Source organism: Pantherophis guttatus, chromosome 1 (genome assembly GCF_059756535.1).
Source record: "Pantherophis guttatus breed Tessera chromosome 1, ASM5975653v1, whole genome shotgun sequence".
NCBI lineage: Eukaryota > Metazoa > Chordata > Lepidosauria > Squamata > Colubridae > Pantherophis > Pantherophis guttatus.
Genome location: NC_142063.1, coordinates 26,392,986 through 26,413,339, shown reverse-complemented (window position 1 = coordinate 26,413,339; position 20,354 = coordinate 26,392,986). Strand labels below are relative to the sequence as shown.

The 20,354-nt window shown below is 38.9% G+C and overlaps 1 protein-coding gene across 3 annotated transcripts in view; it reads left to right on the top strand.

Annotated features, from left to right (window-relative positions):
• The window catches only part of MDGA2 (MAM domain containing glycosylphosphatidylinositol anchor 2), a 601,160-nt gene that overhangs the window by 418,420 nt on the left and 162,386 nt on the right, over window positions 1–20,354 (top strand). The gene's annotated exons all lie outside the window — the stretch shown is intronic.

Genomic DNA, 20,354 nt, shown 5'->3' with positions numbered 1-20,354 from the left:
GGAAAAAATTATTCTTGTGTCTAGTTGTTCTTGTGTGCAGTGCTCTATAGTGTTGTTTTGAGGGTAGGAGTTGAAACAGTTTATGTCCAGGATGTGAGGGGTCTGTAAATATTTTCACAGCCCTCTTTTTGACTCGTGCAGTATACAGGTCCTCAATGGAAGGCAGGTTGGTAGCAATTGTTTTTTCTGCAGTTCTAATTATCCTCTGAAGTCTGTTTCTGTCTTGTACAGATACATGTATCTTGAATGGTCAAATACATGCAATCTGAAACACTTTTTCCAAAAACATTTCAAAATCTGGAAAGCTTTTGTAGCCATTTGTCTCTTAGCTTTAAGATTCTGAGCTATGAAGAGTAGTGAGTCTGCTTAGGGAGGTGGCTGGAAAGAAATTGGGCTCTGCTAAGGCTTCTGAATATATTTTATCTCTAGCTTTCTAAATTTTGCATCCTAGTGTGCACCAGTTGCAACCATCAGGCCCTCCAAACAAATCTTCAATTTCCTAGCTCCAGACCGTTAATCCCTTGTTCATGCCCTTTCATACAAGCTCCAACAGCTTTGTTTTGGAAAATTGCTAATTAGAGGCTTATCCCTTCTTAGACATATTATGCAGGTTGATTGCAGGAGCTGATCTCATAAGTTTCTGTCTCTGGGGATTGTGCAGAAGTAGAGATGTGTCCTTCATGCATCTTCCTCTGGAATGCCCCTAGATAGTTTGGTTTCATTAAAGAGGTAATTAGCAGCTTATGGCTACTCCAAAGGGCTATCTTGATTTTATTTTCAATCAAGCACAGTCATTCAAAAGAACATTCTCCTTCTTACCTAATGGCTAATCAGTCCCAAGTGCAAGTGAGATGGGGTTGCTTTTGGCTTCTAGGTCAAAATATGCATCTAGTTAGCAAAACTCCTAGTTTGTATGTAAGACGCAAATAGATTTCTCTAAAGAATGATCTGGAGAACCAAGTGTAGCAAAGTTAGCCATTTGTGAATAGGACAGAGAACAAAAGATGTAATAAACCCATGAGGATATATGGCTGAAAATATTCCCATCTGAATTGTACTGTCTGTAAACATGCACAGAATTTCACCCTCCCTGAGTGCCAAAGGAAGTAGAGCATAGATAGAATACTATGTATCAAGTGCAAAGAACCAGGAGCACTCGCTGAGTTCAAAGCACTAAAATGTTTATTTTTGTTACCTTTTTTTGTTATTTTGTTACACTGGAATTGGTATGGGACAATTCACCATGGCAAACTCTCCACAGCCAACTCCCTCAGGACTTAAAATAGACACCTAACATCAAAAAAGCATAACAAAGAATGTTCTTCCTGCACCAACTCAGAAAGCTCAGACAGCCCAAAGAGCTACTGATACAGTTCTGCAAAGGAATTATTGAGTCTGTCATTTGTACCTCTACAACTATCTGGTTTTGCATAGCAACCAAACTGTGTTGAAGACTTCTGACTTCATCACAGGTTTCAACAGATAGTTAGGACTGCAGAAAAAAATAATTGCAACCAATCTACCTTCCATTGAGGGCCTGTACACTGCATGAGCCACAAAGAGGGCTGAGAAAATGTCTACAGTACAGACCTCTCACATCCCGAACATAAACTGTTTCAATACGACGCTCTAGTATAGGGCATTGCACAACATCAAAAAACAATCAGACACAAAGACAGTCCCCACCCCCCATGCTATCACTCTGCTAAACAATTAATTCCCACAACACTGTCTATGCCCTAGGATGTCAAACCACCTAATAAGGCTGTATTACCTATTATTCTTCTCATCTTTCCTATTATCTATTGCTTTAGCTTCTTATGACTATAACTTTGTTATTTGTATCTCATGATTTATGTCGATTGCCTTATTTAGTATCCTATGACTATCACTGAGTTTGTATCTTATGATTCATGATGATTGTATGTCATGATTATGATCATGATTTAGCGCTTGTTGCTTATATGTACACTGCGAGATTATGCACCAGAGACAAATTCCTTGTATGTCCAATCACAATTAGCCAATAAAGAATATTTTATTCTATTCTATTCTATTCTATTCTATTCTATTCTATTCTATTCTATTCTATTCTATTCTATTCTATTCTATTCTATTCCATTCCATTCCATTCCATTCCATTCCATTCCACTCCACTCCACTCCACTCCACTCCATTCCATAGAATTATATTGTGAGTTGATACAACATGTTGTTTTGTTGTAAACTACTTACAGATGGAGTTAGAGGCCTGTCTGGGTTACAATGTATCCCCTGCCAGAGCACTTAATGATCCTGGCCTATCTATCTGCCCAAGTTCAAAAATTATTCTTTACAGCCCAAGTTCAAGAGATTTTATTAAACTGCAGAATAGGAAAGAGTCTTTTAGGTCATCAAGTCCCCTGTTAGTTGCAGGAATAGAAATTAAAACGTATCTTGACAAGTGGCTGTCTAGCCTTTGCTTGAATCCTTGAAATAAATGAAGTTCACTACATTTCTAAATAATTGATTCCACTGTCAAACCACTGTTCCTGCTAGGAAGATTTTTTTCCCCAACATTCAAAGTTGTAGTCCTTTGTTTTCACATTCTTCCTCTTGAGATTTCATGTCTCCTTTGCTGTCTATTCCTATCTCCTGTTGTATCTCTTGTAGCCTGATGGCTCAGATTTGATTATCTACTTGAAATATTCCCTAGTGCAATCTTTCTGTGCCACTGGGCAGTATTGAAAATTTATGAACAAGTTATGAGTATCTAGCAAAATGGCTGCCATGGCGATGAAACATGTCTTTATCAGAATAACAGAATAACAGAATTGGAAGCAACTGTGGAGATCTTCTAGACCAATCCCCTGCTCAAGCAGGGTATCCTATATTATTTCAGACAAATGGTTGTCCAATCTCTTCTTAAAAACCTCCAGTATTGGAGAACCCACAATTTCAGGAGGTAAGTCATTCCATTGGACACCCATTAATTGTTCTAACTGTCAGGAAATTTCTCTGCTGAACCCCCCGGGTCCAGGAAGGTGAACATGGGCCAAGTCAGGATCCAGCTGGGAGGCGGTTGCACAATGCATCCCATGCTGAGTTGATTGAACCACTCCGGTAGGCCCACAAGTGATTGGCTTTGCGACGGTGGCTGGAGAACCCACTCCCAGGAGTTGCTGGGTTCTGGAGGTCTTGGTGTTCTCCACTCATGAGCCTGGGCCTGTCCCGCTTGCTCCCATCCAAAGTTCCTGCAGTGTGGCTCTGATCTCCAATTCCTGGGGCAGCGCGGCTCCCACAGAGAAGGAACTAATTGAGCAGCTTGCCAGGGTGCCAGCTCTTTGGGCCGGGCACCCTGCTTCGGCAGCCTCCACTGCCAGCACCACAGACTCGGAAGGGGAGTAGATGGCAGTCCTTGTGGTTCTCTCCATGATCGCCGCCTTTTCCTCCATCTTCCCTGAGTCTTTACGCCACCTGAGGGTCAGGTCAGCATTCGGGGCTCAGGACTCCGGACAGCACCCCAGCAACCGGGGAGCTGGGTTGAATTTTTTAAAGGAGATTTGGGTTAATGTCAGGGTTCCAAGTAACACCCCCAACTAAAGAAGACTCCGAGGCTGGCAATTCCTCAAAGATCCATTTTATTAGAGACGTCATTTGGCACATCTGGGAAAACCCGAATCTGAAAGTTCCTGGGTTTTCCCCACCCAAAAGAAAGTTAAAGACCCATCCCCTGCACCCACATGTCTGTCACATAATCCAATCAATCCACCGTCTGAACTGGAGACAGCCCCCAGTCACTCCTACCCAGGTGCAGGCTGAACGTCCTCGACTCTCAGAGAAAAGAATGTTGTTATGGCTATATATCTTCACCAACTCCTTGCAAATCCCCCTTCCCATTTTCCCAGGCACTAAATGTGGCAGCCCTGAAGTTCCAAAGTAAAGATTGTCTCCAGGGCTTACACTCTAGTCCCCTAATCATCTTTGTTACTCTTCTTTCCAATATCTTTGTTTATAGTATGGTGACTGAAATTGGATGCAATATTCCAAGTGTGGTCTTACAAAGGCATTATGAAATGGTGTTAACACTTCCTGTGATCTTGATTCTATCCCTCTGTTAATGCAGCCTAGGATTCTGTTGGCTTTTTTGGCCATGCAGCACACTGCTGACTCATATTTAAGTGATTGTCCACTAGGACTCCAAGATCCCTCTCACAGTTACTACTATACATTTGGTTTTCCTTGCCTAAATGTGAAACTTTACTTTTCTCACCATTGAATTTCATTTTGTAGATAGGGCCAGTGGTGAAATCTAAAATTTGTTACTACCGGTTCTGTGGGTGTGGCTTGGTGGTGGTGGGTGGTAATGTGACTGGGTGGGCGTGGCCAATTTTTAAAAAACTTTTTAAACTATTTTTTCTACAACCTCTTCTGTGAAGAGGTTGTAAAAAAATGCTTTCAAAAGGCTCTGACGATCCCAGCTGAGTTGCCTGATCGTCAGAGGCTTTTTTAAAAAGCCTCTGCCAATCAGGCAAGTCAGCTGGGATCGTCAGAGGCATTTAAAAGAAAAAAAGGGTTTTTTTTTCTTTTAAAAGCCTTTGACAATCCCAGCTGAGTTAGGCGATCATCAGAGGCTTTTTTTTTTACTTTTAAAAGCATTTTTTCCACCAAAGAGTTTGTAGAAAAAATGCTTTTAAAAGTAAAAAAAAAAGCCTCTGATGATTGTGCGGCTCAGCTGGGCATGTGGTGGGGGGCCAGGGATTTTTGCTACCGGTTCTCCAAACCACCCGCCTCCATTGCTACCAGTTCAGACGATCCTGTCCGAACCAGGAGCATTTCACCCCTGGATAGAGCCCAGTGTTCAAGTCTATCAAGATGCTTCTGTACTTTGAGCCTATATTCTAGAGTGTTGGCTATTCCTGCCAACTTGGTGTCATATACAAATATGATGAGTTCACCTTCTATCCCCTCCTCTAAATAATTGATGAAGATATTGAAGAGTACCAGACCTAAGACCTTGGGATACCAGGCCTTGGGATACCCCACTCCATACTCAACATGTAGATGCAGTTCCATTAAGGACTACACATTGAGTGCAGTTGGTCAACCAGTTACAAATCCATCTGGTGGTGCTGTGCATCCCACATTTATCTTATCTGATCAGGGTTCCACTATTCTTAATAGATTTCCAACATGCCTTCAAGTATCTCAGCTTACCATTTCTGGACAAGTAGGCATATTTCCAATTAAAGCACTAGGCTGCAAGCTCCATGTCATTTTAATTTTCTGAGAATGTTTCCAGGAAATATGCAGGGTTAAAAAGCATTTTTCCAAATAAATAATGCATCCCTGTGAAAAAAAAAGTTGCTTTGCTTGATGATCTTCCCTTTCATGTATTTTTTTTTTTAATTCAGAGATTTAAACAAAATACAATCTTGTGAGGTTGAAAAACTCAGCAGTTGCCCAGAACAACAACTATTAATTTGCTCTGGAGAACAGCCTCTAGGAAAGTTTAAATAGTGGATAGCTCTGAAATATCATACTGGGAAAGTCAAAGCCTAATTATGTTCCTTTCATCTTCTGTCATGGCCAGGGACCAGGTTTCGTGATAGACCTTGGCAAAACTTGAAAGAGCTAAGAGTATTGGACCTGTTTGATAAGTCATTGGGAATACCAACTGTGGATAAACAGGGAAATTAAAAAAAGAAAAAGAAAAAACAGTACTGTAAAAATGGCAAAAAAGTATGACAAAAGAGGAAAAGAACACTGCTGTATAGTTGCCAATAAAACAAAATTGGTATATCATATAGTCAAGCTTGGATAAAAGAAGATTGTATATTTACATGTATTTCTTTGCAAATTGTGTGCAAAGTGTGACTGAAAGAATATTCACCAGTTTATTATATGAAATTCTGCCTATCTTCTCTCCATGTACGTGTTGTTATTAAACAAAGGTATGTAATATGAGTATTGTAACTTGTAGATTTAACTGGGTAGCTTAATGAAAGATTTATTGACTTGCTCTGAGAATTGTTATTGGGATATGCTAAAAGGCAGTGAGGCATGGACAATCAATAACACATGACAGAAAGACAGCAGTGTAGAAATCTGGTTATGCCATCCATTTTGCTCTTGCAAGAGAAATGGAGATAAAGTGAAACTAAATTGCCCTATCCATCAGGCAAATGTGCCATTACCACGGACTAAACAATAAGCAAAAGATGTTCTATTTTGTTTATTCATACAAAGTTGAGCCTTTTTCCATTGTGACTGTTAACTACGACTCCATCCACTATTTGGGAATTTTAATCCATTAAATGTACGTAAATAATATGTTTCCTACCGAAGCCTGAATACAGATGGCTAAAATATAGGAGAATGTGTAAGTGCTTCACATTATATAAACGTATTGCTATTACTGATGATGGTCACATAAAAATGCTTCTTTTGCACTTCCCATGGCAATCAAGAAGCAAAACCATCATTTCAGAAATGAATCCAGAAACCTGGTGGGAATTGGGTGCTATTGTGACCAATTTTGCACAGTGACCTCTCCTCTTCTTCCCTTCCATCCCTTTTTCCCCCTTCCCTTGTTTCTGGTTGAAATCTAAAGAGATTGACCCATTTTGTGACTCTGCAGTATTCTCATCCAGAATCTTATGAGATGTTCAGTTTCTTGATAGACTGATTGATCAGTTGATTATGTGGCATCAAGTCGGTGTCAACCTTAGCATCCACATAGATTTTCTCCAGGAGGATCTATTTCTAACTTTGTCTTTGAGGACTTCCAATGGTGTATTGATCCCCATTGTAACCAAGTCAATCCACCTTGCTACTGATAGTTCTTTTCTTTCTTTCATCTTTGCCATCATTGTAGATTCTTCAAGAGATTCTCTATTACAATACAAATGTTTGGGTCCAGTACCAAACTTCTCCAGATATTTGTTGTTGTTGAAGAACCCTGTTAGCAATTTCACAACATTTGAAGTGGTATTTAAAAATAATTGTCACCTGAAAACCCTGCATTAATAATGCTGTGGTCTCAAACCTGCTGCTCTTCAATTGCTTTTGAACTACAATTTCCACAATTCCAAGATACTGTGGATTGGTGTGGCCCTTGGCTATAATTGCTGAAAATATTTGGAGCGATAATCTTGAAACATCTATTAGGATGCAGAGTGATGTTTTAGCTAATTAAGTAGATTAATTTTTTTGATCTTTCATTAATTGCTTTAAGAATAACCACAAAGTTAATTTCATTTTGAAGTCCTGAAAGTTCCAAATGTTGTGCTTGGATTCAAATTTTATTCAAACATTAATTTGGAAGATTATAAGTCTGTCCTCCTTTCTACTATGCACTGGTGCAGATGAATACCGCCCTCTCCCCCCGAATAATACCATGTTCAGATATCATAGGAATTTAAACACACAGCAAGAAGGAACACTAGAGAGGCTGTGTCAATGTTCCAGAAGAACCCAACTCCAATTAAAAACTCTGAGACAGGCATTTTCTCAAAGCTCCATTTATTAGAGTAGGTACACTGGCATATCTGAGAGTTCCGGGTTTTCCCTCAGTGAATCAGAATCCCAAATCCAGCCATTGCACCCATCAGTCCATCACATGGTCCAATCACCATCCACCCATTTTGAGACACCACTTCAACCATTCCTTCTCCAGATGCAGGACTGCCTTGACCTTGACCAAAAAGAAGAATGCTATTTTGTCTAACTACAACCCCGCTACTAAATCCCCCCCCCCATAATTTCCCAAGCACAAGAAAGTGGCAGCATGGAAGCTTCCGGCGTTAATATGGCTTCCAAAGCTGACAGCTACACAAGCTTGGGATAAAAAGGCCTTAAGGGATAAATTAATTTAAGGCACTAATTTAATCTCATTTGTCCCCAAATTTCAAATTGGCTCCTTCTTAAATTTCCTTTTAAAAGAGAGAGAAGGATTTACCCCAGGGGTGAAATCCAGCAGGTTCTAACAGGTTCTGGAGAGCCGGTAGTGGAAATTTTGAGTAGTTCAGAGAAGTGGCAAATATCACCTCTGGCTGGCCCCAGAGTTAGAGTTTAGAGTTTAGAGTTTATTGGATTTCTATACCGCCCTTCTCCCAGGGGACTCAGGGCGGTGTACAGCCACATTAAAACACATGAATTTATAAAATTTAAAACCAATTAAAACAAATATATACAGTTTGGCCCTCAAATTAAAACACACATACACCCACTTAAAATTCATATTAGGCCAGTCCGGCTTGCTGAAACAGGAAGGTCTTTAGGGCACGGCGAAAAGTACGCAGGTCGGGGCTAAGACGAAGCCCCATCTTAGTGGGGTGGGAATGGAGATTTTGCAATATTCTTGCCCCATGAGTGGGGTGGGAATGGAGATTTTGCAATATCCTTCCCTTGCCATGCCCACCAAGCCACACCCACAGAACTGGTAGGGAAAAATTTTGGATTTCAGCCCTGATTTACCCTTTTGGCCCCACCCACTCCCAGGTGCTCTGGGAACTAGGTATTACTAAGAAACCATAAAGCTCATGTGTGCTCGCATTTGTTTCAAAAAAGTTGGTGCATCTCCTTTTTTAAACCAAAACAAGGTGCTTTCAAATTATTGAATGCAGAAAATACTGTCATAAGCAAATGCCAATGAATTTAAATTGAAAACTCCAAAGGGACATAGGAAATTGTCTGATGACAAGGTATGCCATTATCCATCAAATCCTGGGCATTGTATTTATTGATTGATGGAATCACATCAAGGTCTCAGGAAGGAGTATTTAGTACCTGGAAGAAAACACTCAATGTCTCTGGAAATGTGTAGAGCATCTTTTAACTTCTGAGCAATAGTATTTAAGTGCTGCGTCTAAATACTCAGCAAGAAAGAACATGGTATAGTTCCTCAACCAGGGATCTGCTATTCAGATATTTGCTATGTGAGATCCTTCCATAATCCTATAAATACTATGCAACCACATCTGGGAAGTGGGGAGCACAAGCTGATAAGAGCAAAGTCACGGTACTATCTATATGTATCACATCACAAAGGTGTTCAAAAGGGGCAAAGATTGTGGCACAATAGTTGCATGCTATGCTATTAACAAAAATAGAAGCAGATCATGTGGGTATAGCTGCAGTAAACATTGGGCTCGTCACCAAATAGCTTCTATCTGCCTAGTCACGTGGTCAATCGCAAGACATTAATTAACCAAAAATCAACCTGGTCTGTTTGTTGCCTCCATTAATTTTGAAGAGGGGTTAGGGTCTAAGGGATTACTTAACTTCCCACATCCCCCACTGCGCAAAATATTTCAGGGTTAATTTTTTATTGTCTTTATTTATCAAATAAATATGCTTTCAACCATACAGGGCACTTTTCTTGTTTACTATTACTATTATTATTACTGCTACTATTATTAATATTACTATTAATATTACTATTATTCTTCTCTTCCTTACTAGTATCTATCTCTTTCCACTTATTACTATAACCAGGTTTCTTGTATCTTTCAATTTATATTGTTTTTGTTTCCTAGTATGATTTGATAGCTTATTAGTAACCTTGACTATCACTAAGTATTGTATCTTTTTATTCTTGATTAATGTATTTTATTCTCCTTATGTACACTGAGAGCATATACACCAAAGACAAATTCCTTGTGTGTCCAATCACACTTGGCCAATAAAGAATTCTATTCTATTCTATTCTATTCTATTCTATTCTATTCTATTCTATTCTATTCTATTCTATTCTATTCTATTCTATTCTATTTATTCTATCTCTAGATCAGTGGCATCCAAACTCTTAAACTACAACCAACCATCTTTTTATTCTCTAAGAATTCTAGCATACCCTAAAGGTGGAGTGGCAAAACTCTGGTATAATTAGAAATAAATCTGATGTCAGAAGTCAATGCTTTGCTACATGCTTGATCCCTGTTTAAAAAAATGTTAATGTTTAAGAAATCAGAAAATGTGTGTGTGTGGGGGGGTGTTATTGGTCGATGCAGAATGTTTTTGTAGCAGTTTCAGAACTCAGTGCTACCACAAAGTAGAAAGATGCCAAGCTCAAAACCCTTCACCAAAAATCACCTTTGAGTTTGACCTTTAGCAACAGCATCTTTTTATCACCCAAGGGAAGAGCAATCAGGTATAATGCCAAATAAGCAAAACTGTCACAGTATCTGAGACTTTCAAATCCAGTAGTGCCTGGTTAAAACACCATTTCCACCTGACACACAAAAGTATCACTTCTCTTAAACTGAACAGAAGAATGCTTCATGGCCCAGCTGACAACCGTAAGTTGAAGAACAGAGAGGCCAGTGTGGGAAAGGAAAAGGAGTTAGCATTTGTTCTGCATTTCTTGGGGACAGGAAAATGGGCAATGCGTCATGGGTTTCCACGCAAGGCTGATTACTTAGGGACAACCTTAGGAGAAGAAAAAATGGATTCCTGATTTCTCTGCCCTGCAGTGATCTAGCAAGGTGTGACTGAAATCAGAAAAGAACTGACAATGCAGAAGGAAAAAAAGAGAGAGTTTTGTTTCTTTAACCTTGACATTTAGTTTGAGAAATTAAAAAAAAAAACCAGGAATTTAGGGGATAGTGGGTTAAGGGAAATGTTTGAATGGAAGCCGACCATAATAGAAGAAAAGAGCTGGGGGAAAAAATCCTGAAAGGGTCAGAACAACGGGATACCTTTGTGCAGATTTACCTTTGCATACAAAGTACTGAAAATAGTAATAATCTCAGTTAATTATGTAGCACAGAGGAAAAGAGACATTGAAAGAAGCAGCATTAGTTTTCATTGAATCCTAAAATAAGAAGGCAATTATTAAATGCAAAAATCAATTTGCTTTTGAGCTGATCTCGTATAAAGGTATAATAGCCTTACCTAGTAGATTTAGCAGAGAATAGTAGGAGTTGTGTCTAGATCAGATTTCTTTGAGCAAGTATGCAGGGGAAGGAGGGTGTTGTCTAAATATATTTGAAGAGAAACTTCCATAAAGATATATTTTCATGTATTGTTCTTATTCTTTTAACTACCTCAAAGGGAGGGTGAGCAGTCTGGGATTCTATAGTCACATTTTTCACTATGTCATTTTTTTTTTTAAATGTTGGTCTAGACATCCCTTTCAGAAGTGGTGGCATGCAAAACTCTCATGTAAACTATAAAATAAGATGGGTATGATACAAATAGAAGAGAATATTAGTAATTTAGGCTTGAACCGTGTGTCCTTGGTGTTCTGGTGTTGAGCCTGGTTGTTTTCTTGAAGATGTTTCATTACTAAACTAAGTAACATCATCAGTGCTAGAAGGGAGTGGGGTTTGCTGAGAGTGTTCTTGGTAGTTCCTTAATTAGGCTGTTGTTTGTTGTTACCTTCTTTGGCTGAGTGGGTAGTACCTTGATTGGAACATTGTTTACTTCATGATTGTTGGTCTAGTATTATTATTAGTGTGTGTGTGTGTGTGTGTGTGTTAATCTATGTTTATCTGTAGATTCATGTGATCTTTTTTGTTTCTTTTTGGCTTTTTAATTGTGTGTTTTGAATGGTATGTAGATGTTGTTTATCCCTGTGTGCCTGTTGATGGCACAGCTCAGAGAGCACCAAGGACCCCACAAAACGAATATGAAAAAAAAAAAAAGCAGCACAAATCAAATTTCAGAACTTCTCTGAACAAAAGTGAAGGATAAGATCATGACCCCCAAGTCTGCCTGGGAATATGGTGTGGCTTTATCCATTTTGCTTTATGGTTCTTATCTATTGCTCTTTCCCTCCACAGACACATCAAGTACTAGGGCTACACGGGCCTTTAGTTTCAAGAACAAAAGCTTGGTTTAGGAACACCATCTGGAAAAGGCACATCTGCTCAAAGTCTGTGGCTTTGTTGAAGCATTGTTCTGCCTTTGAATCCAAAGCGCAATCCTGTTGGGTCTCTGGCCAGTGAAAGATTGTTTTCCCCTGAAAAAGATAATAAAGGAAGCATAGGACCAGCTTTGGCATGGGGGACTTTTGTTTCATGAACCCAGCAGGACCATGAAATTTGCACTATGCTCCATTTCTAAAACTGTGGAACATAAATTGTAAGCTCAAACCTGCCGTTCTTTATCCGCTCAGACCAATGTTCTCTTAACACTGGCAAAATCATTTTACAGCAGCTGTGATTTTTCTGTACCTATTTTTTTGGACTAACAAAATAGAAGTTATTCCTGGTGTGGATGCTTCTGACTTTGACAGAAAAGTAGGCTTGTAGTCAGCAGAGCCTGATTGCTGGTTCAGGCCAAAGGATAATATAATTCTACTCTCAGAATGGTCAATCTTATTGAATGCTGGTATGGTGTGGTAGTTAAGACTGTGATCTAAAATTAAGAAGAGTTTGGTTTAAGTGGCTCCTGAGAGACTTTGGGCTAGTCTCTCTCCCTCCCTCCCCCTCTCTCTCCCTCTCTCTCCCTCCCCCCTCTCTCTCTCCCTCTCTCTCCCTCTCCCTCCCTCTCTCCCTCCCTCTCTCTCTCCCTCCCCCTCTCTCTCCCTCCCTCCCTCCCTCTCTCTCTCTCTCTCTCTCTCTCCCTCCCTCCCTCCCTCCCTCCCTCCCTCCCTCTTCATAGAGTTCTTGCTGTGAAGTTAAAATGGAGGGAAAACTCCATGTAAGTCATCTTTATCTCCTTTAAAATGGGACACATACCTAACAATTAAAATTAAAATCTAAAAAATGATAGGGAGCATTCTGACATGGCAGAGTCCAACATCCTTCTTTTAAAATTAAAGATTTCCCCTGTCCAATCATGTCCGACTCTCGCGGGCGGTGTTCATCTCCATTTCTTAGCCAAAGGAGCCAGTGTTGTCCAAGGATGCTTCTGTGGTCATGTAGCCAGCATGACTATACAGCAAAATGCACAAAAACGATGTTACCATCCCACTGGAAGTGGTACCTATTTATCTAATAGAATTTTCATGTTTTTAAACTGCTAGGTGGGCAGGAGCTGAGGCAAGAACGGGAGCTCACCCCATCATGCAGTGCTCAGATCTCAAACCTAGGCTGTCAGCTTTCCAGCTAACAGTGTCTTTAATCACTGTAAAAATCACCCCCCTACACACACACACATCCTTCTTGTAGTCTCCAGCAAATGGTATTTGGACTCATTTTGTCTCTATGGTGGAAACCGATAAACAACCATTGTGACATTTACTTATTTACTAACTTCATTTCATCATTCATGAGTATGATAATCCAATATCAGAAGTGCAAACTAGGCTTGAAATTTCAATAATAATAAAATTATATCATTGTAAAACCATAAAATCATTGCACTTTAAGAAAAATGAAGTACAGCATTGCAGGTTCAATTAAAAGCCTGGTGCCCCAAATGCATGAGACTTGGAACAAGCCATAATTAAACCATGGAAACCATGGTGCCCTTTGAGTGTGGTTATTTGCTTGCAGATATTTTGTTAAGGTAAAGGTAAAGGTTCCCCTCACAGATATGAGCTAGTCATTCCCAACTCTAGGGGGCGGTGCTCATCTCTGTTTCAAAGCCGAAGAGCCAGCACTGTCCGAAGACGTCTCCGTGGTCATGTGGTTGGCATGACTAAATGCCAAAGGCGCACAGAACACTGTTACCTTCCCACCAAAGGTAGTCCCTATTTTTCTACCTGCATTTTTTACGTGCTTTCAAACTGCTAGGTTGGCAGAAGCTGGGACAAGTAACGGGAGCTCACCTCGTTATGCGGCACTAGGGATTCGAACCCCTGAACTGCCGACCTTTCGATCGACAAGCTCAGTGTCTTAGCCACTGAGCCACCACGTCCCTAATATTTTGATATTTATTTGATATTTAGATATTTTGTTACCAAACTAAATAACTTCTTTAGTGCCACACAGAAAAGTAGTTGGCTCTGAAGAAATTATCTAGTCTGGTAATGTAATGTCTGCAAGCAAGCCATTAAGCTCAGAGAGCACCAAAGGCTCCATAGTTTGTTTTCAGTAGAAGAGCAACTTATATTTACGTACCTATCGGTACGTAATTAAAATTTGTGGGAATTACCCTATTAGGTAATAGCATACTTTGGTTGTATCAAAAATGTCTTTTCTTGAGTTGCTGCACAGTGGTGAATTCCAAGAAATTTAGCTGTATAGGCCAGAGTAGGGAGGTAATAAAACACTTTGCAGAAAGTCAAGGCCAGGGCAAGACATTTTCATGTTTTGCTGAGAAAAGTACAAAATATGTTATTAAGAGAGACAAATTTACTCAAGGGCATCTCTACTTTTTAAGTAATCATTTTGTTTCATTTGATTTTGATTTCCTATAAATAAGAAATAATAATGTATCACAATAACAAATCACATTAATTAGAGTGCAGTAATAAATCAGATTAATAAGCATTCAGGTCCTCATGATGTAATCTTACTTTATGATTATTGGAGTCTAGTGCTAACCATGATTTGCTGAACGGTTTATTAGAATAAACCACAGTTTCACAATTTCAAAGAACATGCTGCCCAAGCCTTCGGAACTGATTTACCAAACTAAAATGTGAGCAGGAATATATGCTGTTTTTTGTAATGTATTCCTCAAATATGTGCAATTTAATTGAAGACATACACACAGCGAATGAAGTGGCACTTGTAAATTTATGGTTTTGCTCAGACAAGAGCTACTAAATTTATCTCAAATTAGTTTTAAGGCTGAAAGCATATGGTTGCAATCACAAAATATGCTCAACTGGTTGCTGAATTAATCCCATTTCTGGGTTCCCACAATTCACTGAATCATACATTCAACAAATGGGCAAAATTCACACGCCATGCTAAAGTACAAAAATTGAGGTTAAATTATCAAGTTTAGTGGTTTTGCAAATACAGCTGCTACACTTTTAGGTGTCTGATAGTGTATCTCATGCCAACCCTGCCTAAAATTTCCCTGATTCCTTTGAGAAAACACCTACAAAATGTGGGTTATTTTTCTTCTATTACATTCTGAATTCAGTGAAAAACTATCATTGTAAGGAACTACAGGTGACTCGCACGCTGCTTGAAGAATTCTTTTCCAAAGCAAAAGACAGCAGTTTCTCTGGGGAGAACCAGAAGGGTTCAAACTGACAAAAATAAAAGTTATGGCATGTCATAAACCTTTTCTACAAGCATTGTGACATCACATGCATTTTCAAAGGGGATGGAGCTTGCAGCAGAACACAGCTTTCATCTTTAGGATAAAAGCAACAAGATCCTGCAGATGCTATTGCAGATAGGTAGTTTGGCTTGCCAAGTTACCAGCCCTATCATATGACATGCTTGTGTGCTTCCCAAGGTGTGACACATAGACCGTGTATTTCATTCTTAACATTGATATTCCTATGAGCATACACTGAAAGCATATTCTATGCAAGTAGATAGATAGGTACCACTTTGATGGGGAGATGAGTTGGTGCTCTGTGCAGGTAGTCAGATTCCTGATGGCTCTGAATCTTCCCGGTTGCGGTACCTGTTTGTGAGGTGGCTCCAGGAAGGGAGGGCGCTTTGAGTGATGCTGCAGGAAGAGCTGCTCATCTTTCTCTCTGGTGCAAAGCCAGCTCACCCTCCTGTGACGCAAGTGCGCAAGCGTGTCCTATAACAGGGCCGGTACCTTGGCAAGCTAAACTATTACTCTGCAATAGCATTGTGGTCTCCTGGCTACTGTAACAATGCCATACATTAAAAATAATAATAGCTCCATACCGAGCATTGGGCTTAGATGCAAATGTTTGATCTGGTAGCTTCCTAGAGGTGATGCTTTGGCATCCATCCCAGTTTTCATAGTGAATATGAATGGAATGTTAATTAGTGAAAGAGAGTAATTCAGCCAATGAAATCTGTTCAACCCATGTTTTTAGATTACCCTATATGGTTAAGTAGGGCATTTCACATGTGTGTTCTAAACCTACACTTTTCACAGTCCCCATAGGAAAAATGTACCCCAAAATGCATATATTAAGAGGAAATCAGCACAAAAGTGGGCATTTTAAAAAAAAAAGTATCATCCTAGAGGAAAAAAGCCTGCAATATACTCCTTTGCCAAAAATGTGTATACTAGAAAAGGTGTCCCTATTTTAATTCCTGCCAAAATGTGGTGAAATATATTCTGGATTCCCAGGAGGGAGGGGCTGATTTCCAAAGGGCAAGAAGGCAGCAGAGCTTGGAAAGTTTGGGACATAAAAAAGATCTATAATAGTTCCTCCCTAACTTTTCCTAGAGAACTTGTAGTTATGCAAATGGTTGCTTTAGTCTGGCAAGATTCTGTCTATAGGTGAAGAACAATAAAGGAAACTGCTCTTAAGTGACTTCATGTGTCATTCTTGGTTCTTAACCCAAAATCAGAAATAGTAGGCCTTAATTGATGAAAATATTGGCCCAAAACAGAACTGACCATCACTGGGGAGATAAAGAGGTGGATGCCTGCTTCCCATATTTAGTGTGAGTTTGTGTGAGTTTTGCATTTTACCTCTCCCAGCATATCATACAGAAAAAGATGTTCTGTGCAGAGAAGGACAGACTTGCCATTGGAATCTGTCACTTAGCTGATGATGTTACAAATGGCTATCCTATCTTACAAGCCTTATACATATGAACCCCGTTAGGAAGAATCAATGGCAGGTAAAAATTGCAAACCCTGGATAATTCCAATTTGTGAGAAATTAGGCATAAGTGATTACTGCTCAGTTGTTGCATTATCTAAATTACCAGCAAATTGCTCTGTGAACTTTTGTTATAAAGAAAGGCCATCACAAATGCTTGATTCCCTCTATTTGTGTTTCATAGCCCACAGTGCCTTTCTACGGTTCTGGTTTTAGTTGAGTGACAATCGCAGTGCCGCGATTCAGAGCAAGGGGAATGTTGCTGGATTTGCCTAATGTATCCAACAGTTCCAGATAAGCAGTTTCTAGAAATTCACAGTTGTGCCAGTTCCCTTCCTTTGTGCCCATCATTTATGAGATTCACTGTTACAAGATGTGATGGCACAGACTCAGATGGCTTTTACAAGGGATTAGATACGTTGATGGCAGAAATGAAGACGGCAGATTAAGCATGAGCCAGCAATGTGATGCAGCTGCCAGAAGAGCCATTGTGGTTTTGGGCTGCATCAACCGAAGTATAGTGTTAAGATCATGGGAAGTGCACTGCTGTATGCTCTACTAGTCAGACCACATCTGGATTATAGTGGCCAGTTCTGGTTCCCACAAGGGATATTGAGGAACTGGAAACAGAGAAGAGTAATAAGGATGGTTAAAAACTGGAGGCTAAATCCTACAAAAAGCTGTTAAAAGAACTTGATATGTTTTAGCAGCCTTGCTAAAAGATGCATTCTTAAGCATATGCAGAGTGCCAAACAAATACAGACTGACTTAATAACAAGTCCCATTCAAAAAAAGAGACATGATCGTATTACGCAATAAACTTAGCTCAGCTAATCATGAATGTCAACAGCCATCTATTGTTTAAAGTAAAAAGATATATTTATTATGAAAGGTATGGAGTAGCAAAAGCTTCAATTCTATCTAAGCTACATCTTGAAGAGAAAGGGAGAAGTGTCCATTGTCTCTTATTAAACATACAGGCTCATTTAATTAATATTTGGTCAAGTGTGAACAGATACAGGGAGAATTTGTGAAGACTCTTCTCACCTATTTCTTGCCATTTTTTTCTGATACAATATAAAAGAAAATGTTGCAGTCTGATGAAGATATACCCCAAACTGTTCATGAACAAGTAATACAGTAGTGGCCAAAATTGTGGAAACGTTTTGGGCAAAGTGTATTTTCTAAAACTAGCAATAGCACCACTTTTTCTTTCTTTCTTTCTTTTTTTTTCTTTTCTTTCTTTTTTTTTTTTTTTGGAGTAGTACCATAAACTTAGATATCAATGGAAAGATAATTCAATCAAGAATGTAATGCAATAACTTTTATGAAAGATTTACTATTAGAATAGCAGTTACAGTATAAAGAAGAAAAGTGAACCACATAGAAAAAAACGAGCTATACAAAAATTATCACCATGTCAGTTAATAGTTGGGTAACCTTTAGCATGAATTATGGCCTTACAACATCTTCCCATGGAGTGAACCAAGTCTTTTAGTTCTGCAGCTGTTATAATGTGAAACTAAGATTGAATGATTGCTTCTATTAACTGGGTTTTATTGCTGGGTCGCTTCTGGCTAACAAGTTTCTTTAGTCGGCTCCATAGATTTTTCAATTGGGTTAAGGTCTGGGCTATTCCCAGGCCATTCCAGCAGTGGAATAGGATTATCAAGAAATTCCGAAAAAAAGTGGTGTTATTAGTCATCAAACCTCAAAAATACACTTTTCCCAAAAGGCTTCCACAATTTTGGCCACTACTCTATATTCTTTTTGAACTGTATATCCTCTCTTACTGTTGATCTTTGTGTCTATCTGGGCAACGATGCAAAAATTACATGGAGCAGGAGAGAGATCAAAATTCACAGTGCAAGTGAGCCTCCAGAATAAGAGACTTGTTTTTCCACATTTCATTGCTTCAGCATATAAACTAATCAGTTCAGAACAAAATCTGTCTTTGCAAGTAGCTGATTTAAATAAACCCACATTAAAAAAAATGGTGATGTGTGTTGGACATAGATGAAGGGAAGAGTCTTCACAAATTCTCCTTGTATCTGTCAAAATGTAGTTTACATAGAAGTGATGCTTTGCTGCTCTATGCATTTCTTAATAAATCTACCCTTAAATAATAGCATTTTAAATAATGCAAAGTGCACTGTTTCAGTGTATATGAAATCCAGCAGCTTGAAGTCTGTAATGATTTAATAGATTACTACAATTTTTGACATTGCAAGTTGCCCAGTCGCTTGATAGTGAGAGGGCCAGCCTATAAATCTAATAAAATAAAAAGTAATAATAAAATAAAATAATCAATTAAAATGATATAACTTTGCTATAGAAGTCTGGGCCACATTTATTCCATCCCCACCCCTCCCACACACACAAACTCTTTTTATTTTATTATAGAATAAAAATAATACTTTGTAGAATATCAAGGATAGTACAGTGGTATCTATGCAATAGAAACTGGAAGTAAAAGTAAATTTAAAGTAAACTTTTCAAAATAGAAAATTTCTATCAATGTTAAATATCATTTCTAATAATATTCTAATGAATATTTATGTGTGTGTGTGCACATGTGTGAACATGTGTGCACATGTGTGAACATGTATCACTTCTCCTGCAGGAGCTGCATTGACTGCCGATTTGCTTCCGGGTGCAATTCAAGGTGCTGGTGTCACCTTTAAAGCCTTTCATGGCTTGGGACCAGGTTATCTGAGGGACCGTCTCTTGCCGGTCACATCTACCTGACCCATCAGAGTGGGGAGGCAGGGAATGCTGCAGGTCCCATCCCCTAGGGAGATACACCTAATGGGACCCAGAAGAAGGGCCTTCGTGGTGGCTCCCTCTCTCTGGAACATCATTCCCCCAGAGATTAGAATAACCCTCACTCTAGCATTCTTCCAGAAGGGGCTAAAGACCTGGTTCTGCCAGAAGGCCTGGGGAACCGAGAGTGGGATGGAGCCCATTAAATGGCTCATGTGATCTGCTGTCGCCGGGGCAGAGGGTGATTATATTATATTATATTATATTATATTATATTATATTATATTATATTATATTATATTATATTATATTATATTATATTATATTATATTATTATATTATATTATATTATATTATATTATATTATATTATATTATATATTTGATTCTTTTTTATTAGTTTTATTGTTTTAAGTGAGGTTTAATATTCTGTAAGCCGCCTTGAGTCGCCATGTGCGAATAGGGGGCAATATAAATTCAATAAATAAATAAAATATACTGGATTTCTTATCATCAAAAAATAAATTCATGGTCCATTGAAATTGATATTTTGCCTATTTTGGAAATCTACTCCTATGCTGTTGTTTAGAAGAAAAGAAATGTTGGTCCTCTCCACTGGCCATTATGAAATGATTTCTGAAATGTTATCGCTTTTCCTGTGCAGGCTAAACATAAGCTTTTCCTTCAAAGTTTACTCATAGTTTTGACTTTATAGACTTCTTTGCATTGAAGACTTCTCTGTGTCCTTTGAAAACGCAGTTGGAAGTTCATTTGAGGGAATACTGCACCCTAAAAATAAACTACTTTCAGTTTTTCAAAGCAAAGTCTAGGAAGGATTACGCATTTTCATTCAAAACCAGAAGGGATAAGAGTTGAATATAAGTTTGCCATTTTCCCTTTATACTCCCAACACAATCACAACTATCATCTCTGAAGAGCATGAGTGGGTACTTTTAGGATGAGAGGAACATTCACTCTTGTGTAGTTGCTGAAAGGTGTTCT